Raw genomic sequence first — 9476 nt, forward strand, 5'->3', positions numbered from 1 at the left:
TGTTTCCTCTGTATTTACTTCCCTTTCAATTACAGTTCACGACATTGCGTCACTAAGCTGAAGCTATGGAGAAATCCTTCTCTGGTGAACAAGATGAAGCCTTTATACCATAAAAATGGTGTTTGATCCCCACCCATTTAGGCGCATAGTTGGCCTATATAACCAGACATGAAAACACAATTTATGAGTTAAGAGTCTCAAGACACTTCGCTCGAGAATCGCCCACATACCGAGGGACGATTCTACCTCTCGCACTCTCCAACCAGCCTTGTCTGTGACTCCCAGTGATCACACAAGGAGGCACAGTGGGCCCGTGAGGTCGAGCTGTAAGACGATGGGGAGGACTTTGTGCTGGCGTAAGCCCTGCAAGCACACCAGTATCTCACCAGCAGCTCCCCTTAACACACTGCGCCCACTTGCGCATTACGTGATCGAGTGGCCTGGGTTATCGAGCATTTCTCAGTGTGTTCTAAAAATGGTAGAGTGTGGTTACACATTCTGGTTGGTGAGAAAGCTGCCTTGCTTCAATGGCATTCTATCCTACATTGTTACAGTGTAGCCATGGAGGATAGAACTAAAAACAATTGAACAGGGGTATACAGTCCAATTTGCATGCCGGCCACCTTGCTTCAGTGGTATTTTTTCCTCCACGGTTACAGTGTAGGGAATGCCAATTCTGCACTCTGAGATTGTAGATCTCCTCATGAGAGATGCAATAGTGTTTGTTCCCTATGCGGTGCATAGAGAGGATGTTACATCAGTTATTTTCTCATCAAAATGTAGAAAGACGGTGGACTTCTGCTGGTCTGAATCTGTGACATTTGAATTTCTCCCTCTTTGGGTTCAATTCATAATGATCACGCGCAAACAATTATCTCTCTCATGTTTGCAAGCTCATAACCTGAAGGATGCATACTTTCTTGAACATATTTCCCTTCAGCTCAGGCTATTCTTGAGAATTTGCCTTGCTTCCCCATTTGTACACTGTGAATAACTGCTTCCCAGTGTTGAACCTCCTCTAGCAAATTAAATGAGGTGCTCATTGTCCCGTTATTCAGACGTGTAGCGGACCCTCAAGGGCATGTCCGGATGGGTGCTAACAATGATCGAACATGGGTGTATGGTCCAATTTGGTCCCTGGCTTCAACTGAATTTTGTCCTCTACGGTTCTGTAAATGGACATGCACAGAAATGTACAATCTCCTTGAAAAAGATGCAATAGAGATTGTTCTGAACTGCAATGCCCACAAAGGGTTTTACGGCATATCAGTTCAAAGAACTTTCCTTTCAGCTTGTCCCTGGCTCCCACATATTAACAAAGTGTATCGATGTGGTGCTTGCACCGTTGAAACTATACGGCATGTTCACTTTGAATTACCTCAACGATTGGCTGTTTCTAGCTCAATTAGAGATGCTGCAGGGCAGGCACAGGGACTTATTACTCATTCATTTGAGCAGCCAAGGCCTCAATGTCAACTGGGCGAAAAGCACACCTCAACCAGTCAGCACATCTCCTTTCTGGGAGTCCTCGCCCTCACAAGCGATTGCGTCATGGGCATTCTTCAGTTTCTGTCTCAGTTCAAACTGAGAAAGAAAATATTCACTCTGAAGTCATTTCAGAAAGTGCTGGGTTTTATGGCAGCGGCATCTGCCATCATACTATTAGGTCTTTTACATATGAGACCTCTTCAGTGCTGGCTCAAACACTGTGTGTGCATTAGCATAACATGCCGCTATCTTCTGTAGCTGCTCTAGCACCATGAACAGCTCCAACCTTTTAACAGCAAGATGTCATACTGTGTCAGGTTTTCAAGTGGAAAGTGGTGACCAAAGACACAGGGATCAAACACAGGTTGGGGCTCACTGTGTAATGGATGCGCAGCCTTCGGGATCTAGACAGGTGCCAAGCGGTAATGGCATATGAATTGCCATAAACAAATATCTGTCCTTACATTTCCACGTCCTGATTCACCTGGACAATATGACAGTAGTATCGTTCATAAATCACCAGGATGGAATCCGATCACTATCGATGATGAGCATGGCATGGCGTCTCCTTTAATGGAGCGAGTTCCATCTGCTCTCCTTTTGCGTAACATATGTCCTAGACCGCATGAACTGCTCAGCAGACCTGCTGTCACATCGATGAATAGTGCCTGGCGAATAGAAACACATCCCCAGCCAGGACTTTGGAACCTGTTCATTTGGTCCCTGAATGGAACTCGCCAAAGTGCCAGCATTGGCTCAATCAGTTATGAATACAATTCTGCACTGGCAAATGTTTCTTCAAGAGTGTTTGGACACAGGTCTGACTTCACGTACACTTACAGTTTATGTAGTGACTCTAATCTGGGTTCCTCTGTAGGGGGGCGGGATTTGATCATAAAGATCATCAGGGCCATGAGGCACTTAAACCCACCTCGCCCAACTATGGTCCCAACCTGGGATTTTAACCTGGTGCTGAAGGCACTCACAGGTCCCCTAGATCAAGCCTTTGCAATCTGCTGAATTACATATTATCTCGCTAAAGACCACACTTCTATTGGCTCTAATTTCTCTCTCTTCATAGGTTCTAACTGTGTAAGAGAGCTATTTATTGCAACATTCAGTATGCAATCTCAAGCTCCCTCTTTTTTAAATGAATAGATGCATGCTAGTATCTTAGTACATCCACCTTTGTAGGCTGTTGTTGAAATTATCTTCCCTAAGTTAAGCACTTGTTAATAAATCCTTACTTCACAACTCCGAGTTATGAAGGGGTTAAACATATATTATGTACTGAAGGGTGAGGGTCAAAAATCCCTTGTCTCTTCAGTTATATCAATACATATACATATATCCTTTTATATCACTATATATCTATATTCTGTTGCTTAACTTCTTTAATAAAGTGATGAATTAACTATATGCATGATCACATAATCAATCCTATTTTCTTATGCATAACTGAAATATACTTTGAATTATATGTGGGTTAAGAGTTAACTAGTCTCTCTTTTAGGAACATTCCAGAAGCCTTTTTCTCTGTCCTGCACGTAGGTTGAAGGTCTCTTGGGAATAAGCTTAGCTGTGATGAGAGGGGGGCAGGTAGAATGTTAAACATATGTGATAGATATGTTTTGTGTTTGACCGTTACATGTCCATAACTAATTATATGATTTAAAATCCTATGTAATACCACTTAAATAGTAGAAGTGTGATTTCTCTCTTATTATTTCTTCCCTCTCCTTTGCCTGAGGAGTGAATATTTTTATCTCATTGTTTTGGGTAAAATGGCCTGATAATGTGGGCTCTGGTTCCCTTGTGCGCAGAGAAGAGCTGTCGTTCGTCAGTGTTTTGTGTGTGCGTATTGACCTTCTACCCAGGTTTTGAACCTAGGGAGGCACACCAGGCCGACTCGAAGACGCCCGCGATCATCTGCGAGGTCACTTCAGATGTAAATCTTGGGCCCCAGGACGACAATTGCGCTGATTAATGTTGATAGAGCATAGCAATCTATATGTTGTGACTTTATGTTCTTTTAGCCAATCAGGAGTTAAATAATAGAATGTACTCCTTGCAAATGGTATAATTGATGTAAAATTTTCTGTAATGTACGAGTTAGCTTTCGATCTCCTCGTGAGACTTTGCCTATGGCTCTACCAATTTCACTGCAAACTATTCTTCAGTAAATTTTGGATTCTTTGATTGAACTTCTTGACTCCTGGTTTTCTTTCTCCATATCTGATCCGGGTCATAACTGTTATACCCCTAACAGTACATTTATATAATACATATAAATTCTCATGATAACATTAATTTCCCTCCTAGTTTCCCAGACATATGGGTATAAAGGAAGGTAAATACATCTGTTTCATTACGGATTTGTCTGAGGAGCCGACAATGAGGTTCGGCTGCAACAGTGGCTCGGTTCAGCGACGTGGCTGGGAGGACACAAGGTAACCTAGGTTACAACAGTAACCTAGACGTTCCCCGTCTGTCGGTCACTTTGACGTTGTGTTGAAGAAGCGACACTAGGGGTCCAATTTAAATCACGCAATGTGCTGAACCGTGTACGTGCCCTGCTGACACAGGTGCGGTCAGGTAGTTAGCGTGCCAAAATGACAGGCTGTGTCAGACTGCACGTACCCTTCCCCAATGCCCCATAAAATCGTCAAAACCTTCTGGTTCTTTACACCCCAATAGGGGGGAACAAGTCGACATGCCAAGCATGGGAGCAAGCCACGCCAGCCGCTCCTTTTCTCTCTTTATGTTTCTTACATAGAGTTAAAGCAGCTGTGGCCATCTTAACGCTATCACATGCATCGGGGAAGGCGTTCTTTCCCAGTTCCTATTCTTTCAGGGGGGAAAGACCCTGCGGAGAGCACACCTGCCCAGACTGGGGGAGGTAAAGTGTGGTGAAATACATCACATGGGCTTATAGGTCACATGTGGAAAATGGCGCGGTGGATCCTGCCTCATTGGGAGGGAGGAGTTGCTCCAAACACGGCGACCGGGGGGCAGTGGAAACTGCCCAAGGGAGACGCGGGTCCGCTCGCAAGGGGACCGTACTGCGGAAAATACACACAGGGGGATAAGTCCACATAGGGGCCTGTCCTGTGGAGCACTTTTTCCAGTACAGGGTAAATTGAGTACCCGCATGGGTTTTGGTCGGCGAATTCCTCCACTGAATTCGCGGACCAGAGGGCTAGGGAGGAGTCATCCAGGGAGACGAGTTAGTGGGATCTCCTGGGATAAGAGCGCATGGTATTACCTCAGTGGAGGGAAAAGGCGCAAGGTGCAAGCAGTCCACCCGGTCAGTTGTCACCTGCGTTACCGAGTTCTACCAGCTCGGACCTGGGAAAACACAGGACGAAACCGACTCAACCCTGAGATTGTAAAATCTCGTAAAGGTATTGGGTGTTGCCCAACCCGCTGTTCTGCATATGTCTGCTAGGGAGGTGCCTCTGGCCAGTGCCCACAAGGATGCCACACTGAGTGTGCTCGAACCCGCAAGGGGGCGGGCACGGCCTGGGTGTGATAGGCCAATGTAATGGCGTCAACTACCCAGTGGGAAAGCCTCTGTTTGGAGACAGCGTTTCCTTTCTACTGTCCACCAAAGCAGACAAAGAGCTTCTTAGAACGTCTAAAGCTCTGCGTGCGGTCCAAATAGATACACAAAGCACGTACCGGACACAGCAACGAAGGGGCTGGGTCTGCCTCCTCCCGGGGCAACTTCGCTTGCAGGTTCACTACCTGGTCTCTGAAGGGAGTCATAGGAACCTTGGGCACGTAGCCCGGTCGTGGTCTTAGGATCACATGAGTGTCTGCGGGACCGAACTCCAGGCAGGTGTTGCTGACAGAGAACGCTTGCAGGTCCCCGACCCTCTTGATGGAGGCTCTTCAGGGAGAGGGCCTTGAGTTCAACTGATTCTAGCAGCTTGAAGGGGGGTCTCTGAAGGCCCGAGAGGACCACTGAGAAATCCCAGGAGGGGAACAGGCTTCGCCAGGAGGGATTCAATCTCCGGGCACCTCTGAGGAACATGATAATCAAGTCGCGCTTACCCAAAGACTTACAGTCTACTGTGTCGTGGTGGACCGTGATAGCAGAGTGACTTGTTCCTCATCCTCCCTGACCTTGCATAGCACCTGTGCAAGAAGGCTCACTGGGGGAAATGTGTACTTGCACAGCCCCGTGGGCCAGCTGTGTGCCAGCGCGTCTGTCCCGAGGGGAGCCTCCGTTCGGGCGTACGTGAGCGGGCAGTGGGAGGTCTCTTGGGAGGTGAATAGGTCTACCTGTGCCTTGCCGAACTGTTCCCAAATCAGTTGGACCGACTGGGGGTGAAGCCTCCACTCTCCGCTGGTGAACGTTGTCATGATAGCGTGTTCGCTACCACGTTGAGGTTGCCTGGGATGTGAGTGGCACGCAGCGACTTGAGTCGTTGCTGGCTCCAAAGGAGGAGACGTCAGGCGAGTCAAGTCGAATGGTCCCGGCCAGCCAGTGTGATGGATTGGGAAGTGAGAGCCACGCGTCCAAGCTCCGTGATAGGAGCACTAACGGGATGATTATCTTTGACGTCCCCGGCAGGGCGGAGCAGCGGGGCGGAGCAGGTAATGCGGCGTTGGGAGGCAAAAGCGTGCCCGAGGCTCGGACCTCCAGAGGTCATGTAGGCGTCAGGCTCAGACTGGGCGAGCAGACATGGGCGAGTGCTTGAGATAGTCAGTGCCATTATAATAATTCACTTCAGGAGAAAAACTTTCTTCACTATCATGTATAAACATATAGGTATCTTAGGTTTACTTGACAGTATCTGATTAATTTCTAAAAAGAAGATTAACTATCAAATTTAACATGTCATACTTCAACAGCTTTTTGAAACACTGTGCAGGGTTAAAAATATCAGAAATAGAATAATGGAGAAGCACTTTTTGATTAATACTGTAACATAATAGTACAATTAAATTCAGATTATGTTCAGATAAAACTTAAATTGTATTATTGTACAAATATGTGGAACTGGAAGAGTTTCATTTTGTAGTTGATTTCTTCGGAAAACAACAAAACCTTAAACTTTCATTCTGTTTTAAACTGTCTTATACAGTTGTTCTTGTCTTTGCCAAATTGACTGGATCAGTTCTATCAATTTAAAAAAGCAAAAAAAAATTACACTTTAAATACAGACAAAGCAATTGAATAATACAATTCTAGCTATGAATCAATAAAGTCAAACCTGAGTTTGAAGTCTCTCTCTGTCATCTCTCCATCATCTTTAACCGGTAAATGAATGTTAGCTTTCATAAAAACAAACACATACAAAGGGTGTGTCTTGGTTTCTTAAAAATCACATGACATAACAGAAAGTCAAGCATGTTGCTCTTTGTTTATGTCCTAACATTATTTGAATGTCATCGTCCTTTGTACTGATATAAGATATAGGCCGACATGTCAACCAGTCAGACAGGATCTGTAGGCTGCAGAAATAACCGATCTCTCTTCTCTTGTTCCAGTAAATCACATGACAATTTGGAAATAAGCCAAGCATCTCGGGAAGATGTATTTCACACAGTATTAACATAAAATAATACATTTAGTGAGGGTTATAGTTAAAACCAGTAAAAATAATAAATCTGACAATGGATCAACAAAAATGCAAGAGTGTTAGCTAGACAGTTGCTCCTCAAAACCCCACCCACCAATGACACACAGTCGTAGAGCAACTCAATATCACAGGTAGGGTCCAAAAATAACTTCATAGGGGCCAGACGTGGAGGTTCCAGAGGTCTGGGCACAGATGCCAGAGGGTGCCCCGTCCCTGAGAAAGAAGGTCCTTCCTCATGGGAATTTGCCAGGGAGGGGCTGTTGCGAGGAACATGAGATCCGAGAATCAAGTCCGAGAGGTCCACCAGATAGGGGGCCACCAGAGTGACTTGTTCCTCGTCCTCCCTGACCTTGCATAGCACCTGTGCAAGAAGGCTCACTGGGGGAAATGCGTACTTGCGCAGCCCGTGGGCCATCTGTGTGCCAGCACGTCTGTCCCGAGGGGAGCCTCCGTTCGGGCGTACGTGAGCGGGCAGTGGGAGGTCTCTCGGGAGGCGAATAGGTCTACCTGTGCCTTGCCGAACCGTTCAAAATCAGCTGGACCGACTGGGGGTGAAGCCTCCACTCTCCGCTGGGCGAACGTTGTCACGATAGCATGTCCGCTACCTCACTGAGGTTGCCCGGGATGTGAATCGCACACAGCTACTTGAGTCGTTGCTGGCTCCAAAGGAGGAGACAACAGACAAGTCAAGGCGTGCTTGCCCTGAACTAGTGGGAGAAACCTCCACAGGGCAAGAAGTACAGCCAACAACTATAGGCAATTGATGTACCAGCACAACGGGGGCCCTTTCCAATGGCCCGCGGCTGCGTGCCCATTGCACACGGTGCCCCGACCAAGTCTGTGGTGACCAGGACGCGTCGAGACACCTGCTGCAAAGGGATCTACGCCGTAAACTGAATTTCATAACCGAGTCGAATGGTCCCGGCCAGCCAGCGTGATGGATTGGGAAGTGAGAGCCACACGTCCAAGCTCCGTGCTAGGGGCACTAAGGGGACGATTATCTTTGACGTCCCCGGCAGGGCGGAGCAGCGGGGCGGAGCAGGTAATGCGGCATCGGGAGGCAAAAGTGTGCCTGAGGCTCTGGTGCTGAGAGAAGACTCAAAGCAATTACTTCCCTCCGCACACCCGGCAGGGGGCGGGTAGTGACTGAGGAGGAGGTCCCATGTAGGCGTCAGGCTCAGACTGGGCGAGCAGACATGGGCGAGTGCTTGAGATAGTCAGTGCCATTATAATAATTCACTTCAGGAGAAAAACTTTCTTCACTATCATGTATAAACATATAGGTATCTTAGGTTTACTTGACAGTATCTGATTAATTTCTAAAAAGAAGATTAACTATCAAATTTAACATGTCATACTTCAACAGCTTTTTGAAACACTGTGCAGGGTTAAAAATATCAGAAATAGAATAATGGAGAAGCACTTTTTGATTAATACTGTAACATAATAGTACAATTAAATTCAGATTATGTTCAGATAAAACTTAAATTGTATTATTGTACAAATATGTGGAACTGGAAGAGTTTCATTTTGTAGTTGATTTCTTCGGAAAACAACAAAACCTTAAACTTTCATTCTGTTTTAAACTGTCTTATACAGTTGTTCTTGTCTTTGCCAAATTGACTGGATCAGTTCTATCAATTTAAAAAAGCAAAAAAAATTACACTTTAAATACAGACAAAGCAATTGAATAATACAATTCTAGCTATGAATCAATAAAGTCAAACCTGAGTTTGAAGTCTCTCTCTGTCATCTCTCCATCGTCTTTAACCAGTAAATGAATGTTAGCTTTCATAAAAACAAACACATACAAAGGGTGTGTCTTGGTTTCTTAAAAATCACATGACATAACAGAAAGGCAAGCATGTTGCTCTTTGTTTATGTCCTAACATTATTTGAATGTCATCGTCCTTTGTACTGATGTAAGATATAGGCCGACATGTCAACCAGTCAGACAGGATCTGTAGGCTGCAGAAATAACCGATCTCTCTTCTCTTGTTCCAGTAAATCACATGACAATTTGGAAATAAGCCAAGCATCTCTGGAAGATGTATTTCACACAGTATTAACATAAAATAATACATTTAGTGAGGGTTATAGTTAAAACAAGTAACAAAAAATACATCTGACAATGGATCAACCACCCACCAATGACACACAGCAGTAGAGCAACTCAATATCACAGGTAAGGGTCCAAAAATAACTACCAGCAAATCAGATTTCGTTCCAGCCAATTTTGTAGCTGCATTTCACAAGTGAAGTTGGCCTGTGCTTACCAAAATGAGGAACAATGCCACTGGGACAAAAGCGGAATGAGTTTGTTGGGCCTCATGTATTCAGATACAAGACAAAGGTAGGCCTAACACAGTCATAAAGGCTGACTGAGGCCCATAAATC

General features: G+C 45.5%; 1 protein-coding gene across 1 annotated transcript in view; it reads right to left on the reverse strand.

Annotated features, from left to right (window-relative positions):
* The window catches only part of LOC127647568 (interferon-induced very large GTPase 1-like), a 33495-nt gene extending 24643 nt beyond the window's left edge, over positions 1–8852 (reverse strand). The window contains exon 1 of the mRNA XM_052131890.1: positions 8807–8852. The gene's annotated coding sequence lies outside the window, so the exon portion shown is untranslated. The remainder of the gene's footprint in view (positions 1–8806) is intronic.
* Positions 8853–9476: the final 624 nt, after the last annotated feature.

This window comes from Xyrauchen texanus, chromosome 8 (genome assembly GCF_025860055.1).
Source record: "Xyrauchen texanus isolate HMW12.3.18 chromosome 8, RBS_HiC_50CHRs, whole genome shotgun sequence".
NCBI classification, from domain to species: domain Eukaryota; kingdom Metazoa; phylum Chordata; class Actinopteri; order Cypriniformes; family Catostomidae; genus Xyrauchen; species Xyrauchen texanus.